The sequence below is a fragment of the Amblyomma mixtum genome, chromosome 10 (genome assembly GCF_055824585.1).
Source record: "Amblyomma mixtum isolate Tamu chromosome 10, ASM5582458v1, whole genome shotgun sequence".
NCBI classification, from domain to species: Eukaryota; Metazoa; Arthropoda; class Arachnida; order Ixodida; family Ixodidae; genus Amblyomma; species Amblyomma mixtum.
The window spans coordinates 92,028,021-92,054,845 of record NC_143021.1 but is presented as its reverse complement, the minus strand read 5'-3'; the positions used below and the strand labels follow the sequence as shown (position 1 = coordinate 92,054,845).

General features: G+C 47.3%; 2 pseudogenes; both read right to left on the bottom strand.

Moving 5' to 3' along the window:
* Positions 1-255: 255 nt before the first annotated feature.
* Positions 256-2,618, bottom strand: LOC149326422 (uncharacterized; annotated as a pseudogene).
* Positions 2,619-2,651: 33 nt separating this feature from the next.
* On the bottom strand, positions 2,652-3,455 carry LOC149326421 (uncharacterized; annotated as a pseudogene).
* Positions 3,456-26,825: the final 23,370 nt, after the last annotated feature.

Below are 26,825 nucleotides of genomic sequence, written 5' to 3'. Positions count from 1 at the left end.
TGACCATTCCAGTCCAATTTTACTCTGGAGGTAAAAAAGCCTGGATAATTTTCAGTCGTTCGTACTCCAACAACGTGTGAACAGCTGAATTTCTATCACAAATGGAGACCACAGCAGCAAGGCCACAGTTCAAACTTGCACTGACTGTGCAGCGAACATTTCAGCAGGCAGTTTCTTCAATTATAGTAGAGACTATGCCAATCCACAACATGGGCAGTGTCAAAGAACTAGCGAATGATATCAATGCTGTAGACACTACAGCTGCCTCTGCACCTTTCCAGTCTCCTGCAGAGTACAGAGGGCAAAACACATGCCTAGAACAACCAAACTCTGTTTTCCGGAGCTCCCAAAGCCGCTGCAACCAAGAAGGCAAAAAATGATGATGGAATTCGGTGAGTTTAACAGCACATGTTTACACCCAGACCATTTTTGACCATATCTTATCACTAGTTATCGCCTGAGACGCCCGAAACACGCTCAGAGCGTGTTCTAGACATGCGTTTTGCCCTCTGTACACATACACCTATGTATTACAATCCAGCTAGATGTGGATGTAAGTGTAAGTAATGTGTTTTGCACAGAAAATATGAAACAGCAATCATTATCGTGGTTCTTTTGCTAGGCAACGTTTTATGTCAGCATCAGAAAAGTCCTTAAGCTAAGGTGGTGATGACAAACAACAGAGTGGGGACCATGGTGAAGTTGGCAAAGCCAGAAGACATGGTGGAGGTCGCCCGCGAACATTGTCTCCCGAAGCGACTACTGAGCATGGGCCAGCAAACACAGTAGATCTCGTCCAACTTGAAGCAAAGCAGTGGCTTCGTTCCAGCAAACGTGAACTGATAAATGCTAGACCCAGAGGCATGCATCACATGACTGCATAAGGTGCATGTTCGTTGCCAAGTTAGCCATTTTCTCAGAGGTCAGTATGGAGATAGCCACTCTTAAGAGCTAACATTGTTGCATCAAAGAGCCACTTGACCTCCCAAGCACAGATAGTGCTGCAAAAGAAAATAACTGCAAGAGAGTCCTTCAGCTAAGCCAGTGACGGCAACAAAGTGGGAAACCTGGTGGAACTCACTAAGCTAGAAGTCAATTTGGAGGTCACCCACAAATGCGGTCTGTCGAAGATACTACAAAGCGTCTACCTGCCGCGGTGGCTCAGTGGCTAGCGTTCTCGGCTATTGAGCCGGAGGATCTGGGATCCACAGCGGACGCGTTTCGATGAAGGCGAAACACAAAACACTCCCGTGTGCTGTGCGACTGTGGTTCAAATTAAATTGGAGCCCTTCACTACGGTGCCCCTCATGGGCTTCAGGAAGTAAAACCTCCCAATTTACAATCTTTGCTTTAGGTTGGATGAGATCTACAAAGTTGTGGCTTCTTTACATAGTACTGCAGTGTTATGCGCGTTAGTGGCACGACACTGGTGGAGTGTACTAGAGGACTGCTGTAGTAGTACCCCTCCACAACTGCACAGTAAGGTGCCAAGGTGGTTTACTGCATAATAAGCCACGCAGTCAACACTGAGAACCAGTCCGCATTACTGCAGTTTTCACAGGATTGCAAGTTAACACTGAAAGTCAGCATTTATTATGCTGAAACTTTTTAAGATTAACTTCTGCTGCACTGTCATGCATGCTCAATTCAAGCGTACTTTCTTATTTTTATTTCTCAATTGTGACGGGAGCAGACTGTTACTGCCGTTTAGCCCAAATACGAAAGACATATCACCTTCCTCCTCGAACAACAATCCTCAGATTACCATGCTTTGCAGTTACTATCCGTGAATAAAAGCTTGTGCGGTCACCCAGTTACTTGTGATGCCATCTCAACAGTCCTTTGACTGCTTGATATAATGAACCGATATTGTTCACTAGACACATTGAGAGCCGGCATTTTGCCCCTACCATCCAGTGTTCTCACCTAAGTTTTACAGTACGCGCTGAAAAATGAAGGCATGCATCAGATCATTGACAATGTATGTATAATGTTTTTGGCACCTGTTCAAGAAATCAGATATGTTTACACTCTGATTCAATTACAACCTCAGGATGCGGTGACAGGCCAGACTCAGATAGTTGAGGCAGCAGCGCCGTTGCGGTTGTCTCCGTTGGCTCATATGAAGCTGCTGGTGCCACAGACTCCTGCCCGGGCACCAAAGGAAGCTCATGGGAAGCCGGAAGAGGCATCAAACGCCCCTCCCGAGCAAGATTTGGCTGCTTCAGTTCATAGCGAGTGGCAGATTCTGCCACCTGTACATGCACAAGAAGCTTTGATGGCCAAGCTGTCTGCGGTGGTTCTGATTGAGCAGACACGGCAGGCCCTGTTTCCCGTGCAGAGATCGCCATAGGCACCATCAGTTATGTAACGTGATCAAACAACTTTGTCGTTTCGTGTGGCAGTTTGGACGAAGCTGAAATCACCATGAGCTCCTCCGCAGCTTCCATTGCAAGGCGCTGCAACTACATCTTGGAGAGAGTAGCAGACTTCAGCTGTTTTGCAAGAGATGCCTGAATGCTAGCTCCCAACAGGAGTTTAGATTCAGATGGTTCTGAAAGAGGTGGCAACTCCCGCAATCACCCTGGCTCCAGTGCAGGTGTAGCTGCAGGCTCCATGGGCTTTTCAACGCGCTCCAGCACTCCTGCTCTTTATTGTGGCACTTCTGAGAAAGCCAAAGGGACATGTTCCTGCAGAGATTCCGTTACATGACCCTGCCGTTCCAGTGGAGGGGAAGTGGAAGACTCCACCTGCTTCGCCTGCGGCGCCTGCACAATTGCCTCCAACAGCCATTTGGACAGGCGTGATTCTGAAGTAGGAGGCAGCTCTGGCACAGGCCTTATGTCTGGTGCAGACATGGACGCAAGCACAATTGGCTCTTTGACGGGCTCCAGCGCTCTTGCCATTTCGTGTGACAGTTCGGACGAAACTGAATTTGCCACAAGTTCCTTAACATCTTTCATTGGACGATCCTGCTGCTTATTCAGATTCCCGTATGCGAACCTCTGACAGTCGTATGGATTGAGCTGATTCTGACAGAACAGTCACTTCTGGCACTAGCCCTGGCTTTGGTCCAGAGATGGACGCAAATGCCATTAACTATCTGAGGTGGTCCAGCACCTCTGCCACATGTCCTGTGGCAGTTCGAGCCAAAGGCACCACAGGTTCCTCCACAGTAGCAGGCTGTCGAGATACCTGCCTGTCGAGATACCTGCCTGTCGAGATACCAGGCCTGCCGAGATACCTTCACACAAGCCTCGAAGAGTCTGGGTTGGGATGGATATGAAGGAGGAGTCAACTCTGGCACTGGCTCTGATGGAGAGGTCTCTGGCTTTGGTGTGAAGGGCGCTGACTCTGGCGACCAGGCCAACCCGTGGGGGTTCTGAGGGCAGCTCTGGCAAGGTCACCTCAGATATGCCAACCTTGCTTTCCTCCTCACCACGTGGAGGAGGTTTTTATTGTCTCTCATCAAGTGGGGAAGTTATTCAACTCAGATGCTAACCTGCGCTATGCCACAAGCTATAACACTGGGCGTGGGTGCATCAAGATCAGGTGAGCAATAACAGGCGCTAGTTGGTAGTTTATTGTACACAAAACCGCACCAGACTGATCACTGAAACATGAAGCCATATTTGTGCGTCCTAGTTGTTTAATTATCACTCCGGCGTGATTTTCTGCGCAAAGGTTTCAGGAGCTTGGGGAACAAATGCTGACATAATTCTAGCTCGTCGCTCCTGTTGAGCATTTAGAGCCTAGATATGTTTTATTAGAACTATGCCTCCCGAGATAGCAAACTAATTTGCACACGACATATCCGCAACGAATTTAAAAACTGATCAATAAGTACATGCACTTATTTGGACAATCTTATGCAGAAAAAATTGCCACTCACAGGCACTCCAAGGTATTCTCAAGAGGATAAGCAATTATTTACACTTGCTCGCACTGTGCATTGTTCTGAATAGTGTGACATAAGATCTAGTGCACATGCTACTGAAAGTGCCTGAAGGCTTTGTAGTTTCACCGGTTTCATTCGTCGTGTTGTGAAGACCAGTGGCAGTGGCGCCATTAGGTTTTAGAGTGGAGCACTGTAGAACAGACTGGGGAACACAACTGTGTGGCATGGGGAAAGGGAGACTGGGAAGAAGAAGTGGATGTGCATGGTGCTTGTTGTGAGTAGGCTGCACTGTAGTGTTGGAGATATGGAGTGTGGTATGTCTGTGATCTCCGCGCGAACTGGGGCGACCGAAGGACACTGTATGGAGAAGTATGCGACTCTATGACCTCGAGGCCTATCAATGTCAATAAATGATTGAGCAGTAGGCTTTGCGTCCCCCATCAGGCCATATGATGATGACTGTGTTGTATACTGTCCGATCAGATTCCTTGACGATGTGTCTATCTTGCAGTCTAACCTGAAGAAATTCCCTCTATGGTGCAGTCTATGGCAGATGACTTTCAGTACTGAAAAGTTTTATGATGTGCAGTTTACAAAAAAAGATGAAAAAGTCCCCCCCTTCCCTCCCCAGCTCAGGTAAAATAAATAATGTAGTTCGAACTAGAGAACCTGTTCAATACATTGAGGTTACATTTACTGAAATATTGCAGGAGCCTAATCATACTGACTTAATTACAACAAAAGCTTATTGTCTCCTCCAAGTAGACCCCTTGGGCTGTATACTAATGACAGACTGCACGTACGAGGTTTTTCAGGAAAGCTCCCACTAATGAAAAAGGCACAAATGTCGAGCTATCGCATTCTGGTAATGGCCCAGGCCATATTTGGTGGTCGCTATCGTGTCGGGCACGCTCAATTATAGCTGGACATTGATTTTGGTCCAAATCGGGCAAGGTCAAATTTCGGGGGTGGTTCCAATTTTGTTTGGGGAATCCTCCCTTACGGCGCGGTTCAGGTGTCCACCGAAGTATGTGAGACAGATATTGCGCCATTTCTTTTCCTCAAAAACTAACTTAAAAATTTCGTGCACCGACATCGCACAGCACACGGGCGCCTTTGTACGTATCGCCTCCACCGAAACGCGGCCGCCGCGGTCGGGTTCCAACCCGTGTACTCCGGCTCAGTAGATGAGGGCCTTAACCACTGAGCCATCGGAACGGGCGAGTATAGTTCAGAGGCCCCACCGTATACTGACATTTTCCAGGTTATGAGGACAATAGTGCAAGGCTTTTGCACTAAAAATGAAAGAAAAAACCTGTCTCACTGGCAAGTTTCATGTAAAAGTTCTCCACTTCTGGAACATGTGTGTGTGGCAGTGGCACAATTCAAAGAAAGGTGATAGTAAGTTGGACTCTCCTTTATTACACCAGATGGTGCAAATGCTGTCCCACTCTATCAAATATGTGATCACACATCTGAGGATATTTTTGGGCAACGTCCTAGATACATGCTACATAAATTGAACCCGCCACATATCTTCGGGCTGTCACCTCCCAGCTACATGCGTAGTCCGAGAGGCGTTTCGAAGTTTTTCACTACTATGTGTGCCACCCAAAGGTGGCAAAGTCAGCTCTAAGCGAGAGACCCTGTGCATGCAAGGCGTGGTCGTACACCCTCCCCAGCACATACCTCACCTGAAGAGGGCGAAGGCAACACAAGGCACAAGCAGATCTCACGAGATCACGGAACAGGGCCAAGCGTGGATCGTTGTGGGATGCGTGTATCATAGCTGTGATGTAAAAGCCATTGCTCAAGAAATGCATTCGTGCCTACCATGACTTTAGAAGCGCCGTTTGCGATACAGCTTGCACAGCGACAGAAAACATTAATCCAACATATTGGTTTGGTTTGGTTTATTGGGGTTTAACGTCCCAAAGCAACTGAGGCTATGAGAGACGCCGTAGTGAAGGGCTCCGGAAATTTCGACCACCTGGGGTTCTTTAACGTGCACTGACATCGCACAGTACACGGGCATCTAGAATTTCGCCTTCATCGAAATTCAGCCGCCGCGGCCGGGATCGAACCCGCGTCTTTCGGGACAGCAGCCGAGCGCCGTAAATCCAACATATTGGTTTTCTTTGTAAGTTGTGAAGGCACTGCAGGCAGCAATCAGGTTGGCTTCAGGACTGAATGAGAAACCCACAGTGAACAGAGATAAAATCTTTTTCAGACAAGCTTATAGCATTCTGCATATGGGAAATGCCAATGTTGCAAAGTGGAATATGGAGAAAATATGCTTGGCCATTGCAAATGTGACATTTTTTTGCATGGTTATTTTTCATGCGGTGTTTTAAATGTCGATGTGGCTTTCGCAGTTGCATCTTATCAGCTCTTTTACTGTTACGGTCCCTGAGTATCATAATCCTTCATTGAGTTTCACGGTACTAACTTGGTCACCGAGCTGTTTGCTACTACCTTCCCTTGCCTAACTTATGCACATAGACGCACAGCGTCCAAGAGGCGTACGGCAGTGTCTTATGCCGTGTGCCTCCTGCCCAGCGCATCACAGCGATCCCAGCGCATCACAGCGATCCACCCCCAGCTTCTCGCAAATTACATCTGCACAAAAGAAGTGTACATTAAAGAATGCATTTGAAGAAACAGGACGTACTTCTGGGTTAGTCCGTTCCACATGCTTGTATCTACCACACAGCACAAAAAATAAAATGAAGGCACAGACCACCAGAAAGGCATCACAATTCCGCTGACTGCAACTGCCACGCGCTGCGCCATACCTATATCAGCGAACAGCCAGACATCATCAAAATACAGAGAAACAATGTGTCATGTTCTGCTTAGCTAGCAGGGACATACAGAACATGTAAAAAACTTCATCACAATAATAAAAAACAAACAAAATCAAGCATTCAAAGATAAACAGACCTAATATCCCATGAAAAGCTAGAGATGCCATTACCGGGTCACAAAGCCATATTTATCACCTAACAAAGCAGACGAGGCACTGACACAATTTTCTTCATGCATATATTGATTGAGCACGGAGTCCGCTTTGCGAAAGGGACCATGACACCCAATTTAGGAACATGTATGTACTGTGTAATATATATATATATATATATATATATATATAGGGTGTTTCACCTAAGACTTTCTGCAATTTTTAAAAATAAGCTATTTGAATTAGATGCGCGCTTTTTCTGGCATAGCATTGTCAGTGGTGTAGTACATCATAATGCAGCTAAGACGTGCTAACTAGCAGGCTTGTTAACCAATATTTAATAGTTAACTTTTAAACTATGACCGTTGGGCTCCTTAATCATATAGAGGCATGTAGCCCACCGTAAGTAAAGTCCATATCCGTTTTTAGAATTTCGAGAACGCGATTATCCTCGGCGCTGTGGCCCAACAAATTTTGGCTATTTCGACGAGTTAGGTTCACTGGAGAGGTTGCTTTGCCTGCAAGCTTTTCAAACCGCATGTATTTTGGCGCGATGTAGGCGAAATTTGTTGGGCCACAGCGCCGAGGATAATCGCGTTCCCGAAATTCTAAAAACGGATATGGACATTACTTACGGTGGGCTGCATACCTCTCAATAATTAAGGAGCCCAACGGTAATACTTTAAAAGTTAACTATTAAATATTGGTTAACAAGCCTGCTAGTTAGCACGTCTTAGCTGAATTATGATGTACTACACCACTGACAATGCTATGCCAGAAAAAGCGCGCATCTAATTCAAATAGCTTATTTTTAAAAATTGCAGAAAGTCTTAAGTGAAACACCCTGTATATATATTGCATTGTATTCCTCTTGTGTCAAGCCACAAACCTCATAACTTCAGCTCCATCAGTGTAGCGAATATTTTTAAAATTATCCTTTTAGTTTCCTTGTTAACAGCTTGCTGGTCTGGCAACTGCCCTGACCACCGAAGTCATAAACCAACTGTTCGGCGCACCGCGTCGTGTTGCATGTTTTGCACAGTGGTTGGGGTCGGCACGGTATGTATAGTGGGAGCTTTGTTCAGCGAAGCACTGGTCATTTCCGTTTTTTGTTGCTGCCTGTCACCAGAATAGTATGCGAGAGCTTGGTGACCCTTGGGGAGTGAGAATAACAGCATGGTTCGCTTTGACGCCGCCATAGAAGACCGAATCATTAGTCGCGGGTCATGCTATTGATTGCTGCATTTACACGATTGTAGGTCGACCTTTTTTTATTTGAAAATCTGAAGTGGGGGTAGACTTATAATCAAAACCAAATCATGACACTATATATAAAGGCGAGACAGACGAGATATCACGATGCTACTACTGGTTGCATTTCTGCTGCCGGGCTCCGGCGCGTCCCTCTTGTTCCTCGCCTTGAGCACCTGCTCTGTCAACGCGCAGAACGGGCAACCTCTCCCCGTGCGTGCGGCAGTCGATGAGCTGTGAGTATAGAAGTATATGAGGCATAGAAATGTGAAAGATTGAACCAAATTCATGCATACTTCTGAATGAAGCATGTAACAAAATGAAAGTTATCACTGAGGACTGGTTTGGTTTGTGGCTTATGGAGGTTTACGTCCCAAAGCGACTCAGGCTATCAGGGACGCCGTAATGAAAGGCTCCAGCAATTTTGATCATCTGGCGTTATTTAAGTGCACTGACATCGCAGAGTAGGCAGGCCTTTCCTATCCGTTCCATTTTCCCCTCAAGATGAATGCAAAAATTCAGGGGGCACTTTGACTGTCTAAAGTGGGTAGAGGCGGAAGCGTTTCCCGCACCACCTTCGCTGTTTCTGTGGCACTGGTGGCGTCACATATAATTGAGTACTAATTACGAAGGGATGACAAATCACTAATTAATGGTTAATTACTGATTAATGCCTGAATACTAATTAACTGCTTATTAATGACGCTTAAGGTTCGCCTTTAGGAGTGGAACGCGACAGCGCGTTGTAGCGCTGCCAGGGAGTCCACGGAACGCCACCACCCGTTCGGCGCGATGCCTTGCCCTTTGAACGCAAGCTTTTTGAGGAAAGGAAATGGCGCAGTAATTCTCTGTCATCTCGGTGGACACCTGAACCGCACCGTAGAGGAAGGGAGGAAGTGGGAGTGAAAGAAGATAGATAAAGAGGAGCCGTAATGAAGAAAATGAAAATTGTATTTGAGGAAACGAAATTACGCAGTAACTGTCTCACAAAATTTAGGGGGACACTTTTTTGACCTAAAGTGTGGTCACTGAGGTGTGGTTAAGATGTTAAGCTTCGCCGCTAAGAGTGGAACGCGACAGCGTCTTGCAACGCTGCCAAGGAGTCCATAGAACGCCATCGCCCATTCGGTTCTACGCCTCGCTCGTCGGTAAATTGGTTTTTGAGGAAAGGAAATGTATCTGTCTCTCATTTGTCGGTGGACACCTAAACCTCGCCGGAAGGGAATGGAGGAGGATGAGAGTGAGTGAAGACACCGTATTCACTAGACGCGCCTTTGTTCATTCCAAACCATCGAGCTGGCATGGCGGAGTGGATAGCATGCTCGTCTCTCACGCCGAAGACCGGGGTTCGAATCCTGAGCTCGACCAATTTCTTAATCGGTTTTATTTATTTATATGGCCTGGCTAGTAAAGCTAATTAGGCTAATTGGGTAATTAAGCAATTAACTAAGCTCAGTCCCACTTACTTGGAGCATCACTATACGATCCATTCAATTGGTTGCATGGTTACTAGCCAAAGTACAATTGGCCCCGTTTGAAATTCGCGCACTGTGACGTCACGACCGTTTCCACCAATTGAAAAGCGTGACATTTTCTGTCGACAACTGCTGCTTACAACGATGAGACATTAAAGGCTTCCGCCTTAAAAACACCATGTTGTGCGAACAAGCTACATGCCTTTTATTTACCATTGTGGATAGGCGGCCATAGCTGTCCCCTTCTGTGACTGCAATGCCATGCGTAATTGTGTACAATATTTTTTTCTTTCAGTACACCCTTTACGGTGCAGAAAAGAGTATCTGAACTTTTATTAACTTTATTGAAGTCCACTGAGTAAATAAAACAACTCTGATATTACCCCTTTACAGTGGAATCCAATGCGGAACTAAACTTGTATCTGAAGTTTTCTCCTATAGCAATGGTCGCCTTCCATTTCTCGGCAAAGAGCAATAGCGCTGCTGGATGTTTCGCTGCAGCAACTGCAACGCAGTGACATCCTGCCACCGCTGAGTCACAACCGAACCGACATACACTTCCGGCGTTTTGACCACTCAGGTGTGGCTGCAGCAGCGCATTGTCGTGCTTTTGAATATGACACAGACTTTGAATATGGCCCCTGGTGCTGTGACCTTTGTTTTTAGCATCAGCAGCCGATCTTGTAGGCTGTGCTCACGCATAGCCGGTTCAAAGATAAGCGACTTCAAACTAATCCACCAAGCGAAGGTTTAAGCACTCGAACCTGCAGAAACTTTCCGGCATATCAGAACAGAACCTGGTAAGGTTCTTCTAAATCATGAGCATTTGCGCGTGGCTAAGAGGAGCTGCACTACAGCTCTGCACAAAGCAGCAAACTGAGGTGTACAAAGCAGCAGACTTCGCACTGTGTTCAAAGCTAGCTGTGCTTACATATTTATTTATTTACAGGTACCTTACAGGCCTCCAGGGAGGCATTGAGTAAGGGGGGAGCAATATATATGTGCAACAGTAGCTAGAAGAAACCAAAAATGCGTAGAAACAAACACTGTTACATTCTAAAAGCTGATTACAAATTATCACGACAGTACAAAATACATGCAGAAAAACATTAAATAAAAAATAGAATATAAATACGACATAATAGTAACGGGAAAAAAAAGAACATGAGCAAATACACAGGAAGGCGAATGGGCTGATAAACAGGGTGTGACAAAAAAAAAACAAAAAAAACAGGCATGACTCGGGCAAAGAAAACGTGCTAGGTGTTATCTATATAATGTTTGACCAGATGATTATGAAACGTGCCGTGGTTGCGATGCGATGCAATGCAGTTTGGAAGATCGTTCCATAGACATATAGCACGTGGGAGCGGAGAAAAGTTAAAGGCGTGAGTACTGCCATAAATGCGCGTGTAGTTGAGGTTATTGTGCGATCTGGTTGATGAATAAGAGGGTCGTTGCAGGTGCGATAAAGGTGACTGAGTGGCATGGATTAATTTGTGAAACAGAGATAAAAGGGCTATGTCTCGACGAGTTCTTAATGGAAGGAGAGAAAGTTCCAGCTTCATTTGGGTAACGCTTGATTGAAAACTATAATTTCGTGAAATAAATCGACTAGCCCTATTTTGGATTGCTTCTAGCATGTCAATTAAGTACTTTTGGTGAGGAGACCAGATGGAAGACGCATACTCGAGCTGAGATCTAACAAAAGTTATATAGGCTTGTTTACGCACATTAGCAGTAGTGTAGGTAGTGCCTCATGAAATGCGCTTGAGTTCCCTGAGCAGTAGGCCACTGCATGCAGCCTTCTTGGATGGGAGAAGGTTGCTCAAGATATTCCCCAGGTGTCGTCGCTGTTGCAGTCTTCGCTATGCCGTCGTCGCTGTAGAATCCAAGTCATATTGAAGGTAGATGTGAAGCAAAAACTACAAACCTCCACTGCACGTCAATCTGTAAGCTCTTTTGATGAATCTTCCCAGAAGTCATGAGTCATGGTAGCTTGCACGGAATGTCAAATTTACGGACTAATATGCGACCACTGTTCGTGCAGTGCACAGGCAGCCTATCAAAGCAGTCATTGCAGACAATGCAGTGGCCGGCTCATGACATCACAAAGCATTCCAACATGCTAGTCGCTGTTGGTGGGTGGTCCTTTGCAGTCTCATTTCCACTTGCTTAATTCAGAATAAAGAATGGGGCACTCAAACATATAGTGTTATCTATCCATCTCCAGTGTTGCCTGTTGGAATACAAAACAGCGATGGTCTGTTATAAAATAGTAAAGAGTGCCACTTCTTAGGCATTGAGGTCTGGAAACAGCACCTCAGGCTTTTCATGTGATGTTAAATTAAAGCCAGATGATATTTTAGCAGGGTTGTGCTGGTGATTTGATCGTGACAGGCTTTTTCACATTCCGTACTGCATAGGAGGCCATGACAGATTGTTTCTGTCTGTTGTTTTCTTTGCATCTGCTGGTGGGCTTATATGTTTATGCATATGTGGCACAGAGTGTGGAAATACAGTAAAACCTCGGTAATTAACGTGGCTGATTCCAAATCCCAGATAATTTGAAGCGTCAGCCTACACAGCCCTGGTACCGCTACTGTCAGTACAAAAAGCAGTCTACAGTACAGTGCTGTGGCGGTGGGACAAAGCAGTGACTGGGGGGGATCGAGTTACTATAGTTGGAGTCAGCCTTTTTTTTGGCAAGCAAGGGCTACCAGTTGGGGGGTCGACTTTTACGCGGCAGCATATGGTAACTGCAAAAGTTCGCCTAATAAAGATAGCGCATTACGCAGTAAAATTTTTTTGCCTATGTCCGATTTGCTTTTTGCTGTGCTGGGCTAACTTGAAAACCTGATTAATTCAAATATTTTTTTTTCATGGTACCAATGACTTCAAATTAACTAAGTCTTACTGTAAATTATATGCAGTCAACACAGGTGTGCTGGCTTTTCTTCAGTCCATAGCTTTGCATTTTGTGCACTGAAGTGGATACAAGTGTAGAAGAAATTTTACTACAGCAAAGCAGCAACACCTGCAGGCGAGCATGACGAGGCACTACAGTTCAAAATTGAACATACCTGTTGCCACTGAGCACAGCCTCATGTTGATGAACGCCCTTTTTCCCTTCTTCCCATGCAAGCTAACAGCTGTTGCACAGTGACACCCATTATGGCAGTCATGACACCACCACCAGCATCCTTCAGGGTCGTTCCACCGAGGAGGTGAAGGCAATTTCGCTGAAAACAAGCAAGAAATGTACAACATTTATTCAATTCTTATTAGACTCAAAACAAGATATTCTATATAGTGCTGTCTCTTTGGGAAAGAAATTCAAATAAGAAGATAAGAACGCCAGCAAAAAATAAGATAGCACGATGTTTCAGAACTTACTCAGTTCCTTCAACATGCGTGATTGCGGGCGAGTGGTAGCTTGGCTTTTTAAGCCCTCGTGCAGTCAGCCACAGCCAACACCGACCACAGCCAACACTGACCAAGGCCGAAACTGTGGCATGACGCCAACTTCAGACTCACACTTATCCTACCCTATAACACAAACACTTGTTCTTTCCCACCCTCCTGCCTGACAAAGCCCGAGCTGCCAAGAACACCGACCTACACTGTAGCATTCCGTTTGGGCCTGCACAACCCCATCCGGTGGCATCCCACCCACAACCTTCTCCACCCCTTCCTCTTGGAAAGATGCCTCGTTAAACACAAAGCTGGCCGACCAGCGCCGGCCCATCCAGCGTGCCGAGAAGATAGCGGGGCCATGGACTGAGAGGCCTTCTTCTTGAGACCACTCTGACCGACATGAAGCCACAAGACCAGCGACAACTGCCCTGGAGGGCTAGGAGGGTCATGGCAGCAAATAGAGCCCTAGACTGATTGCTCCTCACAAGAAAATTAGCACGGTTATAGTTTTATAGTAATTGTTTTTCTTCCACGCGTACCATAATAGTGGAATCACCGTTAAAATTTACAACCACCACATATGAAGTTAAGTGATTGTGAAACTTGGAACATGTGCACAATAACATGGAACTTGGAAGATGTGCACAGCACAAGAAACCTGCACAGCACATCCTTCACAGTGTGGATTTGTCCTAGTCCCTTAGGCATCAGCAAAACACAGGATTGCCGCGTGCCTTGAAATTTATCACCACACGCTGCATGTCCATTTCATATCTAACTTCAACGAGCAAGTGCAGTAAGTGAAATGAACAAGACCAACAGTTGTGGTCAGTATAACTTGTATAATGCAAGATGAGGTCAAGGCGTCCTTCATGACGAAGTAGGAGCCATTGTTCTTGGCTACAGTACATTGGCGATCATGTGTTCGGGAGAAATGTCACACTGCAGTGGGACCATAAGCCTCTGGAGACCATTTTCAGGAAACCCTTTGACCATTGCCCTCTAAGACTACAGAAGGCGAGATTCGCCCGGCAGACATACTACCTTCTGATGGGATTGTTGCAGGCAGAGTTATACATCGCTGACACACTGTCGGGGAGCCCATCAGATGAGGAGCTTTGAAGCCAGTGTTGTGGACTGCTCCGCATTCATAGACGAGACCTTGCAAATGCATCGAAAGGCAGCACGTGAGGACGAAGAAATGGCTACCATGCTATAGTATGTGATAAACCAGCTGCCAATAAACAAAACGATTCGCCAGAAGCACTACAGGCATAATGGCCATATGCGCGTTTAAAGTCAAGGATGATGACTTGCTGATATGTCCGACCGACGCATCATTCCCCAACACTTGACGACTACAATCTTGGAAGGCTGCACATATCATGGCCCCAAATACACCACGGCCATCAGCTCAGGCTTGTATCTCCTCACGAATGCATCAACATCTAAACATGTTACCTGCATCCCCAGATTTCACCAAAGCTATGGACTCACTGCAAGCATGTAGCCAGCAATTTTTTTCTGCAGGGGCCAAGAAAATTACTGTACCCAGAAAGGGAGGGGGCAAGGGCCCTTTCGCCCTCCCTTAACTGGCATGGCAGCAGTGCGTTCCTGCCCAGACTTAGACCTATTTTGCTAGCAAATATTCTTCTATGAACCTGTTCATGGAACAAAGCCTGCAAATGCCTTTGCTCATGCTAAGCAACAAACTCGAACCTGCAGTAATAGAGAGGCACGCCCCAAAATAGTGAGAACAAATTACAGCAGCCAAATAGAAAAGGTACAAAACAAAATCATGATTTCAACTATTTCAAGGTTAGCAACCAGGAGAAAACGTGTGGTCAAGGCATTAAATTCAGACTAGCTCTTTGATGTGTCGTGAAAATAACCGAGATCTTATATGTTGGAGAGAGAAACGGGCAAACGCTACCAATAGAATTGAACTAGCTCTGCTGCCCAATGAAGGACAGTTTTTCATCAGTCACAAAATATGCAACGAAGTGGAAGTTCTGCTCAATCCTTGCAAGTTCAGCAAAAAAAAGGTCACCCACGACCCACAAAACGGTGCAGAAAACATTAAATCTTTGAACCGTTAAGGGAGTTAAAAGAAAAAAGCATCACAAAATGGGACTGCACACCTCATATCCCACAGAACTGCCAACGCCAAAATAGCACGAATACAGTGCTCACCAGTGGGTTTCATCTCGAACGAGAAGACATAACTTCAACACTACACCACGGCAGTGAAGTTTTAGTCCGAGGAGAGAGAATCAATGTTCTTTAATAGCTAGGTGCTTAAAGTGCTGGTTCTTCTTTCGGCGTGCTTCATACGCACTCACACTGCACTGGTGCACTGAGTAGAGCCACTTTGTTCTCACAAAGAGCACAGCACTGACGCACATATCGTGTATTGTTCATTCTTCAACGGCAACTGAAATAATGATGCACATTGCATAGAAAGACAGTATGCACAAAGCCTATTTTTCACAACACTGCACGAGCACGCCAGCACACAGCACTGCACAATCCATGCGTAGCGGTCACAGCTTGGAAGTAGCCACTGTTCCAACTCAGTGGCTGTGGGGTTTGGCTACTGAGCATCACAAGGTGCAGTATCAAGCAGCAGCCACAGTGTCCGCATTTTTATGGAGGCCATAGCAAAACATGACCGTGTGCTGGGCTATGTCAGTGTACATTAAAGAACTCCAGCTGCTAGACACCTCGCACGCCACCAACCCCCACTTTTTTAAGTAGTACACCGTGGACTGCACTTTCTTCAGGATCACTTCACAGCTGTGTACAGGATCACATCATGTTGATAGTGACACAGAGGAAGAAGTAAGCACAGATTTCCTGTGTCAGAACAAAATGCTAAAGAAAACGTCTGTAGGCTCAAAGACGTAGCAAAGCACCATGTTATGGAACACGCCACGGCGCATGCATGGCAAAAAATTGTTGAAATTGAGTTTTCACTGTACATATCAACAGAAAACCAATAGCGGCGATATATTTGTTGCTGGTATGTAACATCGTATGCAGCACTGCACAAAACTGGAGGATGGTGTATGGTGGTGAAATAAAACGTACACTCGCCAAAAGATGGTTTATAAAAAACTTAGTTTGGCGTTTCGGGACCCGTACGGGTCCCTTGTTCACAATGAATGATGGACGGAATGGGCCGCTTCTTATATGCGCACTTGACAACGCAGTGAGTGGGCGTAGTTATCCGGGAGATTACCCTTCGTCCTGTTAATGACATGATCCGTGGTCTGTATATAAAAAGATTCTAAAAGCAGTCGTGACGATGTGGGTTTCATGGTATCTAATATTGTGGCGTTCTCCCAGTCAATGGTGTGGTTCTTTTCTTGAGCATGCTCTGCCAGCGGGTTCGATGAGGTGCGACATTTGTTGACGTCGTTCTTATGTTCTCTTAATCTTATTCTGAAATCGCCTGATTCGCCAGGCTGCAGGCGATTTCAGAAGAAGATTAAGAGAACATAAGAACGACGTCAACAAATGTCGCACCTCATCGAACCCGCTGGCAGAGCATGCTCAAGAAAAGAACCACACCATTGACTGGGAGAACGCCACAATATTAGATACCATGAAACCCACATCGTCACGACTGCTTTTAGAATCTTTTTATATACAGACCACGGATCATGTCATTAACAGGACGAAGGGTAATCTCCCGGATAACTACGCCCACTCACTGCGTTGTCAAGTGCGCATATAAGAAGCGGCCCATTCCGTCCATCATTCATTGTGAACAAGGGACCCGTACGGGTCCCGAAACGTCAAACTAAGTTTTTTATAAACCATCTTTTGGCGAGTGTACGTTTTATTTCACCACTATGCCTCTCCCTCGCCCGACAGGATTCTGTCGAACCCTTGATTATGAGGATGGTGTATGTGACGTGGGTGATGGTGCTGGTGATATGGCTGAAGGTGCTGTTGACGTGGCTGGTGCTGGTGAAGCAGCTAGTGGAGCTCACAGGGTCTAGCGGTAGTTCCTGTGAGCGAACACTTGTAGCAGCTGCTCACACTTGCTCCTGCCTAATTGGTACAGTGCAGGAGTTGCCTACTCTTCACACTGGTCTGTGTCCCCGTGAAGATCGTCACTGACGTAGACGTTGCCGAGATAAGGCTGCAGGGCATAAATGCACACATTGTGCAACACCACACAGGCTGCAACAATCTTTGCAGTGATGATAGGTTATTAGTGCAGTGCTCGGTGCTTCTGAAGACATCTAAACCGACTCTTCAAGACACCAATTGTCCGCTCAACAACAAACCTGAGTGAAGAATGTGCATTATTGAATCTGGCCGCTAGAATGTTCTGGCTAGAACATTGAAATTAACGGCATTCGATGTACCGTGTTTTTGTGAATTTAATATATTATTACACTGCATTCTCGACCTTGAGGGAGTCGAAAAAATTAGCATTTTGCCTTCAGCAGGCTCGGTTGCCTAGCAACTGGGTAAACAAAAACCACGTGTGCGGCAATTTGAGCGAACAGATGGCTTCAAAATAGGGCTACGATAATAAAAATAGTACCAATAAAGTTCTTATGTTTCAAGGAACCTGGCAGTATAGGTGTTTATAGATGTCTGACTTACAGTTTCCAGATGCCGGCCAATAAATGCTCCCAACTTACAGTTAGGGCTGAATTGCTTACACTGGAAAAAGTGTTCTAACTTTCGAAAAAAAAAATGGGTCTACAATAATATTTTAATATGAAAATGACCGCAAAGATACCGCGGACATTATACAATACTGCTGCAGCAGTTATCAAAGGCTTAAAATCAATAAAACTCGAAATCGCTTCCTGTAGGAGCGTTGCGAATGTGCGTCTAGTCAAGACGGCTGCTTGCGGCGCCTATGAAGGATGCTATTTGTACACTGATAGCATGCGCCAAACAGAAGTGGCACCGGTCGCTTGGGCGATTTCTCGCACGCTAGCTACTGGCTTCGCAGCGGCGTACCTCATTACAGCTGTCTCATGGGAATCGGCTGCTGGTACTCCTCGCTTCCTGTTCTGCGGCTCCACAGATCCAGGGTTGCCAGATGGCTCCGACCTCAGGTAGCCAAATTGGCCTCCGTAGTAGCCCAAACGTAGCCAAGAGCGAAATTTTTGCGTAGCCCAAAACTAGCCAAAAAATAGTTTTTTTTACGACATTTTTTAAGCATATTGAATTAATTTTCGGCAAGAATATTTACATATTAGATTTCTTTCCCGCAGATGATGTCTGAGGGGGTGCGCACGGCGTGTTCTTTCCGTTGTTACGTTTCGCATCCGTCATGCACGCTAACCAGTGCGGCTAACAGGTGCGCTAACCAGGTCCTAAAGATGGGGCCGCAGTTCCACTTTGCAGGCGCGGCAGTAGGCCATATCACCTGAGGCGGGTGACGCCAGCCAGTCTGCACGCGGAAAAGAACGGCGGCGCTAAAAAACGCAATCGCAGCTCTAGTTTAGGAATATTTCACCTTTTAAATGTTCGCGCGCAGATTAGACACGTCGACAGTGAAAATACCTTACTGTATACTTGCGCAGCCTCACTTGAGGAAGGTTCTCACTGAGAGCGTCACCTCAAAGCATCGAGCATGCGCCTTCTTGAAGCTACATTCTACGATATGCAGGAGCTCAGAATAAATCAAGGATATATGCCATTAGATGATAATCTATGTCGATTTTATCTTCAGTCTAACAGCACCTTCACAATAATGAGAAAAACAATTACCCTTGAATTCCGGCTCCTTTTTCCATTTTTTTTGTAGTTCCGGATTTACATCGCCCACTTGCCCATTCTGAAAGTTCTCGTAGCGACGGATCTGATGCCATGTCATGCCACTAACTTCCGCCGCCTTCGTTAGTTACAATGCGCCGCCGCGGTGGCTCAGCGGTTATGGTGCTCGGGTGCTGACCCAAAAGACGCGGGTTCAATCCCGGCCGCGGCGGCTAGAATTTCTTTGGAGGAGAAATTCTAGAGGCCCGTGTACTGTGCGATGTCAGTGCACGTTAAAGAACCCCAGGTGGTTGAAATTTCCGGAGCCCTCCACTACGGCGTCTCTCATAGCCTTAGGCGCTTTGGGATTAAACCTAAACCTAAGTTACAGTGCGTTCCGCGCCGCGCCGAAGGATGGCTCCACGGCTCCGCATGAGTGCACGCAGATTACGCAACGGACACGGCGCTCTCGCGTCGCTTGCAATGAATCTAGAGGACTGCACGTGTGCCGCTTGAGGCTGCAGAAAAAGCGTAGGCTCTTGCGAGTGGCACGCTTGCTGTGTCCAGCACGAGAATAGGAAGAAACAGAAAAAGACCTTATTAATGCGTAAGCATTACTTGCCTCATGCGAATCTTGAGCAGAATATGTCCGCAGAACCAGAATGAACAATACAAGAAAAGAACATGCCTGGCGGTGGGTATCCAAACAGCCACCTACCGCAGCCGAAGCGGACGCCCAAACCACTAGGCCACGTCTATGGTTAACGGTTAACACGTGAGGATCACGAAACCGGGCAACAGAAGCGAAATAGTAGCATTTAATGCTTACGCATTCGCACCACGTAGGGAGACTTAAGTTCTCTTAATGTTTTCTCTATATTCTGGTACCATGGTTGTCATGGTCACCCGAGGTGCACCGTCAATGGGAGAACGCTCACATGTGCAGACGGCAACAATCTATATTCAATGGCGCGCGCGCGCGCGCGGGGGTGGCGTTAGTTTGCGGATTAAGTGGAATCTATAGGCCGTGAAGTGTTTCCGCGGGGGCAACTTTCACGTAGTGTCAACTCTTTATAAAAGAAATCGAAAGGCCATGATCCTTGACGGCCTTAAATACAAGTTTTCTCGAACACAGCGTTTACAAATTGTCATTTTGTAGCAGACGCGCTCAATTTCTTTATTCCAGCATGCCTTTTATTTATGTCACTGTATAATTGTAACAGAGCACATTATAACTACTTTAACTTTTTTTTTCACGCATGAAAAGAAAAATATGTAGCCCAAAAGTAGCCACATAGCCAAAACGAAATTTCTGACGCCAACTCGGACAACAAGTAGCCCAATTTGGCTATTAATAGCCCAATCTGGCAACCCTGCACAGATCTAGTCGTACACAATCTATTGAAGATAGTCTTGAAAGTTGGCTCTGCAGGAACATGGGGAGCAGGATACTTACCCTTGCAAAACCGTGCTTCCAAACGTCCGTTTTCTTTTGCCCTGATGTAGGCAATAACAATGTCTACCTTTTCAGCAGCTGATAAGTTGCACAACACTGACGGAGCCATTCTTTAATTGATACTATGGCGGTAACAGCAGGCGGGTCCATAAATGTGAGAGAAACAGCACAAATGAAACTCCTGAAGTGGAACTTGTTACCGAGAAAAAAAAAGAAGCATTGAAATATTGATCTGCAAGATATCTACGCTTGCAGTTGCTTATTTCTTATATACCGCCCTCGGAGCCAGAACCTCAAGCCTAGGAAAGCTGATATGCCCAAACTGTCAGCGCTGCGCCCGCACCGTGTCGGGCGGCGCCCGATATGCGATGTGATTTCTCAGAAGCCTACCGGAGAATGACGCAGCGCCAGACGCGAATTTCGCGAGCAGCAGCGGCCGCCTTCGAACGGCTCGGCTCGCCCGGTGGCGTCGCGACTGCGTCACTCGTGCGCGTGATAATTGCGAGCTTCATTTTTTATGTTTCGTTTTAGCACATCCAAAGCAGCCAGAATTGGTAGCGCTGCAGTGCTGCGGAAATGTGTTCATGTTCTTCTTTAAAATCCTATTTGGCATTCCGTCAGGGGCAGCTCGTAGTTTCATTTTCGAAGTACCTCCTGCCTGCTATAGTTTAAAACTATAATTAGTTAATCTTAGTTAAATATTAGGTTAATTGGTACCTTTTAGAACTCCTTAGTTTTCTCGTCACTTGTACAACAGTTCCAAACAGAGGGCGGTATAAAATTTTAATTTCCCTTTTTTTAAAAACTGTGCAAAGTCTTAGGTCAAACTACCCTTATACTACATATCCAACCGTCCCAAGGTTCCCAAGTTCCAAGTTTAGACCACCTGGAATTCTTTATTGTGCACTGACATCGCGCAGTATAGGGCACCTTCCATTTTGCCTACATCGAAACACGGCCGCTGCCACCGGGACCGAAGTCGCATCCTCGTGGTCAGGAGTCGAGCGCTCTATCCACAGAGCCACCACTGCGGGGCGCACTTTTTCTGTCAAAAATCGATTCGTAACTTTCTAAACTAAGCTCTTTTTAAAATTAGGCACACCTTTTGCGCGTCAACCGAGAACGGCCTATATAAGCGTTCACAATAAACCCAGCGGCAGCATTGCCTCTCCCGGATTCGTAGTCGATTGTCAGTCCCTTATCAGCCTGTCTGGGGCTGATACATGGTGCCAGAAGTGGGATTCGAACCCACGCCCACATTTGTGGACCAGAACTTGAGCCGTCGAAGGAACACTCAAACCATTTGCGTCGGAGCTTTCAGTGATTGACGGAATTCTGCTCAAGGGCAGCAAAGTAGTTATTCCAAAGAAGATGCGTCCAGAAACGCTCAGGCGCATTCACGAGGGCCATCTGGGTCTAAATAAGAGCAAAGCGAAGGCAAGGCGTTTAGTCTTCTGGCCCGGTTTGAACTCCGACATTGCAGACGTTGTACGCAAATGTGCGGTTTGTAAAACCTATGCATACAAACAGCCGAACGAGCCTCTCATGCTACGACCCCCTCCGGATCACCCCTGGTACCGAGTCGGCGTAGATCTCTTCTACTATGCTGGATCCATGCATCTTGCAGTTTTTGACGCATATTCAAATTTTCCAGAGGTCGAAAAACTCGGAGACACGTCTGCGACTACGGTCATCGACAAGTTGGCAGCCATCTTTGCAAGATACGGAATCCCGGTGGAAGTCTGCGCCGACAACGGCCCCCAGTTTTCAAGCCACCAATTCACCGCCTTCGCGAGACGGTACGATTTCAAACACATTACTTCGAGCCCCGAGTTTCCACGTTCCAACGGGCTTGCGGAAAAGGGTGTTCAGATCATCAAGCGGCTTCTTAAGAAGACCGGGAACGCACATGAAGATTTTTGGTTAGGTTTACTCGCATACCGCTCTGCCCCATTGCAGGATGGTCGGTCACCGGCGGAACTTCTGCAGGGCAGGCGCCTACGCACCAGACTACCAGACTTCAGCCAGGAGCCCAAACCACCCGTAAAGAAGCGCCAGCAGCAGTCGTCGGGCAGGCCGCTGCACCAACTGCAACCAGGACAGATTGTTCGCGTGAGAGGCCAGGCCTGGACACAAAAAGCGAAAGTAATAGAAAAAGTAGCACCTAGATCCTACAACATTGCAACAGAAGAGGGCAGAACGCTGCGACGTAACCGTCAGCATCTGCTGGCCACCTCGGAGGCATTCAGGCACTCCAGCTACAGCGACGACAGTGACAGTGACGTGGGAGACGCTGATGCCGAAGAGCCTCCGCATCGGTCTTCACCTCGTGCGACTACGCCGGCACCTAGAAGATCGTCAAGGACTACGGCTGAACCACGGCGTTTAGCATACGGTTCCAACTTTGAACAAATCTCTTAGTGTCTCTTATCTCTGTAGCGTTTGTTGTTTCAATATTTCATTGCTTGTCGCATTATTTTTTCTTTGCTGTTCTGTTAAAAAAAAAAAAGATGGGAAGATGTATCGTGCTGGGTCATGCCGGCATATGGCACGTAATGCGCACCGTGTTGCGCGTCAACCGAGAACGGCCTATATAAGCGTTCACAATAAACCCAGCGGCAGCATTGCCTCTCCCGGATTCGTAGTCGATTGTCAGTCCCTTATCAGCCTGTCTGGGGCTGATACACGCTTTGGGACGTTAAACCCCATAAACTAACTAACTGTCTTCGCTTGCTTTTCAGTAGTCGCCGCGCACGTCCTTGCTGATCCCTGCGCGTACTCAAAGTCGATTCATCCAACACTTCTCAACAGTCTTTCGCTGACCACTGCTGAACTGCCCATGCGGTGCCCAGCCTTTCTTGGCGCTGTCTGTTTGTGAGGGGCGGATGTCTGGCTGCCACGCTGTGGCTCACACCAGCTTCCTCAAGTCTTCAGTGTATTGTCTTGCACGAAATAATCAAAGAAAGGGCGTCCCTAAGCCCCTTTGTGCGGATTAACGAGTCAGCAACGACTGCAGACACGATTATTATATCTGCTTATCTCGTCGGCCTTGGTCTGCGCTGCCCCAGGCGTCACCAAGCCCGCCCTGGCAGTCCCCATTTCCTTTGATGTGTTGTGTTGGGTTTAATGGCGCAAGCATTGGAGGCTATCATGCGGGAAGCTCAAGGTATGGGAAACATTATTTTCTGCAGAATTATTCCCTTTGGTCGCCTCACAGTACCTCTAGAACTATTTGTAGGAGTACAAATTTTTCTTTTATGGACACCTTTTAAAAAACACAGAGGCACCTAATTACATAATTAATTGGCAATCCGATCACATTAAAAGCTGTTATCTCTACCGGAATTGACGTCACTTCCGTTCTGCCGTTATCATTTCTGGTAACGTTCCATCCGGTCTGGTTAAATCACTTCTCTCCAGCCATCGGGTGCTGCTCCGATAGGGAGACAGCCGGAATATGAGATTTGGTGCTCAGACGAAACCACAGGAGTGGACGTTTCGCCAATTACTCCGTCGCCTAGCACTCAGAGTAAACCGCAATTAGCGTCGCTGCGCAGGAAAAACCGCGAACGCGACAAGCGAATGAGGAATGCTAGGGCAGGTGTTAATGCTGATGCAAGGGCCGGCAAATTAACGCGGGACAGCACCGCGAGAACTGTTGAGGGAAAGGGAAAAACCCACAGTGTCATTTTCCCGAAGGCGGATGGGCCCGATGAAAGCCCAGGTGACTGCCCTTGCGGGCCGAAAGAGGGACAGACGGCGTAGGTGTTGGACACGAGACGCAGGCTTTGCGCTACGAAGAATAGGGCGCGACAGCCACACAAAAGGGCGCCGCAGAGAGCGCGTGAGTCGGAGGGGGTCGCGACAGGCAGGGACAAAGAAATGGAGGAGGCACCCTTTCCGCAGTAGGTCGAGTGGAGGCGGAACCAATCAACCCTGCAGTTTTCTTGAAGCACCTGCTTGTGGAGCGGCCATCCGACCACGACCGCGCAGGGCGCGGCTGAAAAATGTCCAATTCGGGGAATAAGTGTTAGCCTTTTTTTTGTACATTGACTCACTGTAAAAAAAAAAACGAGACAGGGGTGAAGGCAAACGAGTTTCCAGTTTTTAGTGGTAATGCTGAGTGGTGTTTGAAAAGTTTGTGATTTTCACTCAGTTTTGATGCTTTTAAAGGTGTTTGAATTTTATTAAGTACGTGCAAGAAGGGCACATTGCATGAAAATGCGGACGCGCTTAGCTGTTCTTTCTAAGCGGTCCGGAATGCTCTTTAAGAACCAAAATTGCTACTTTGTTTTTTTTTCGTGCGTTTTTCAGTTAATGAGTATAGTAGCAGGTTCGGTTTTCTCAGCTTGCGTGGGTCCTGAGAAGTTTCAGTGTGAGCTTTTCTCAAACGGCTATAGTACCGAGATTGAATCCCTCTTTTGGAACTGGTTTGCTCGGAGGGAAGTTGAGTGCTTGCTTGGGCATGTGGTTTGCGTTTTAGAGACGCCTCAAAGTATTTGGCCGACGTAATAGAAGACCACGTTGCGAGCGGCAGAGGGCTTCTGGCATACTTCTGCGAGCAATTAGCCCAAGTCGTCTCTTCGTGCAGTAGCGATGACTGCTACTCGCCGAGACTCGTCTGGCGGGGGAGGTAGCTGTTACGACCCATCTTGAGACCCGCGATGAAACGGTGGTGGATTCAACAGTAGCGGCAATTTCGACGGGGTCGTTTGACCCCCAAGATGACCCCACGGCTCGGTGCCAACGACCTTCTAGAAGGACCGACGACCGGGGAAAAACGGGTGCCCCTCGTCCTAAAAAAAAAAAAACCCCGGAACGAATGAGAGGAAGCCGGCGCAGCTGCGGCTGCGACGTCATCAGGCCACACCTGTGTTCGATGGACGCGAGCTGACAACAGTATGGTTGCCTCGCAGTGCGACAGAGATGCGGATTTATGCTCCTCCTCGCCAGTTCCAACGTGTGGGCTCTCAACAGGTGTCTTCGTTGGCTGTAACGTGTGGTGCCGATCTTTTGTGTCACGATGAATTGTTCCCACGTGTGGGCTCTCAACAGGTGTCTTCGTTGGCTGTGACGTGTGGTGCCGATCTTTTGTGTCGCGATGAATTGCCGCCTGGTGAAAGGGGCTATTTAACCTGCGACCAAAGTGAGCACGAACGCTCTGAACCTTGGGTAAAAGGTTCATCCAGTGTGGCTCTGAACCTTGGGTAATAGGTTAATCCAGTGTGGCTCTGTACCTTGGGTAATAGGTTCATCCAGTGGCTCTGAGCCTTGGGTAATAGGTTCATCCAGACGCTCGACGCTATGAACTCTTAACTTTTGATTCCTTGCTCTTCTTTTGTAAATTTATGTAAATAAGTGTCTTAGTTTCTTGCCATTAAACCTGCTTGTTTTCGTATCTCCAACTTCTAAGCTTCAGACTTTCCTCAGCCCAACGACTCAACACGCTACCAAATGGAGCCCGGGTTCGAGCTTTCCTGTGCGCCACAACAACTGGGGGCAACGGTGGGATGCTGCTACCTCGAGCCGTAACAGGGTCCAGATGACGACACGTGTGTTCGGGCGATCGCGGTACTCGAATCTATGTAAAATTTTAGCGCCGCGTTGAGGTATGCGTCCCTGTTGTAGATTTGGACAGGCTTCCCGGGAGTCGGTTATGATAACCGGGGAGTCTGGCTGGTTCTGCAGCGGCGAGCGCTATGGCTACTCCACGTGTGCAATGTTGGGGGCGCGGAAAGTGAGTACGTGAAAGTGCGTATTTTGATGGATTTCTGAGGCCGTATACCGTCCCCCGTGGTATGGGCCAGCAGCATCTGTGGAGAAGACTCCGTAGCGAGAGCCATAGAGGTCGTTAAGGGCCGTCGCGCGCGCGGTTCGACGGCCCTAGTGAGTCTCCTTTGTCATGTTCTGTGGCAGAGGTTGGACCTGTAGCGCGTTGCGCCAGTCGTCTGGAACCGTGGTCCTTTCCTCTGCATGCGCTTTGTAGGCAATGTGCACGCGGTTTAAGATGCTTTTGCCGGATGAGGATTTGTTTAACCCCAAGTATTGATTGTTGAAGTGCACCTCGCGTAGTTCCGCAAAGGTGTTGGTCATTCCGAGATAGATGAGCCGTTGATTGGACGTCGTTATGGGGAGGTTGAGGGTGTGCTTTTGCGAAGGATGATCACCTCTAGGGCGTTCTCGTCACATTTCCTCAAGTGGCGATATGGTGCCGAATAGAGTATCCGGCTGGTTACAAATGCATTGGCCAGCCTCACGACGTGTTTGCATCCTACCCCCCCCCCCCCCCCCCCCCCCCCCCCCCCCCATTTGTTAGATACCCGGCGGACCATGCGGCGCACATGGCCTCCAATCTTGCGGAGCTTCTGCAGGCTGTATCGATCATGCTGTTGCGGTGAATAAAGAGTCCCTACAATCTTACCTCATCCTGTTCAGGGATAGGGCCGCTAGCAAGGGAGAGGTCAATTTTGATGATGCACTTCGGGTTGGGCCGAAGGTGCACGAATTCTGAGTTGGTCGGGGAGCATTCCACGCCACAGCGGCGAGCGTATGCGTACACAATAGTCGCCGCTTGTTGCGGGTTGGCCTCTATCTGTCCCAACGACCCATATGTTGCCCAGAGCGTGATGTCGTCGTTAT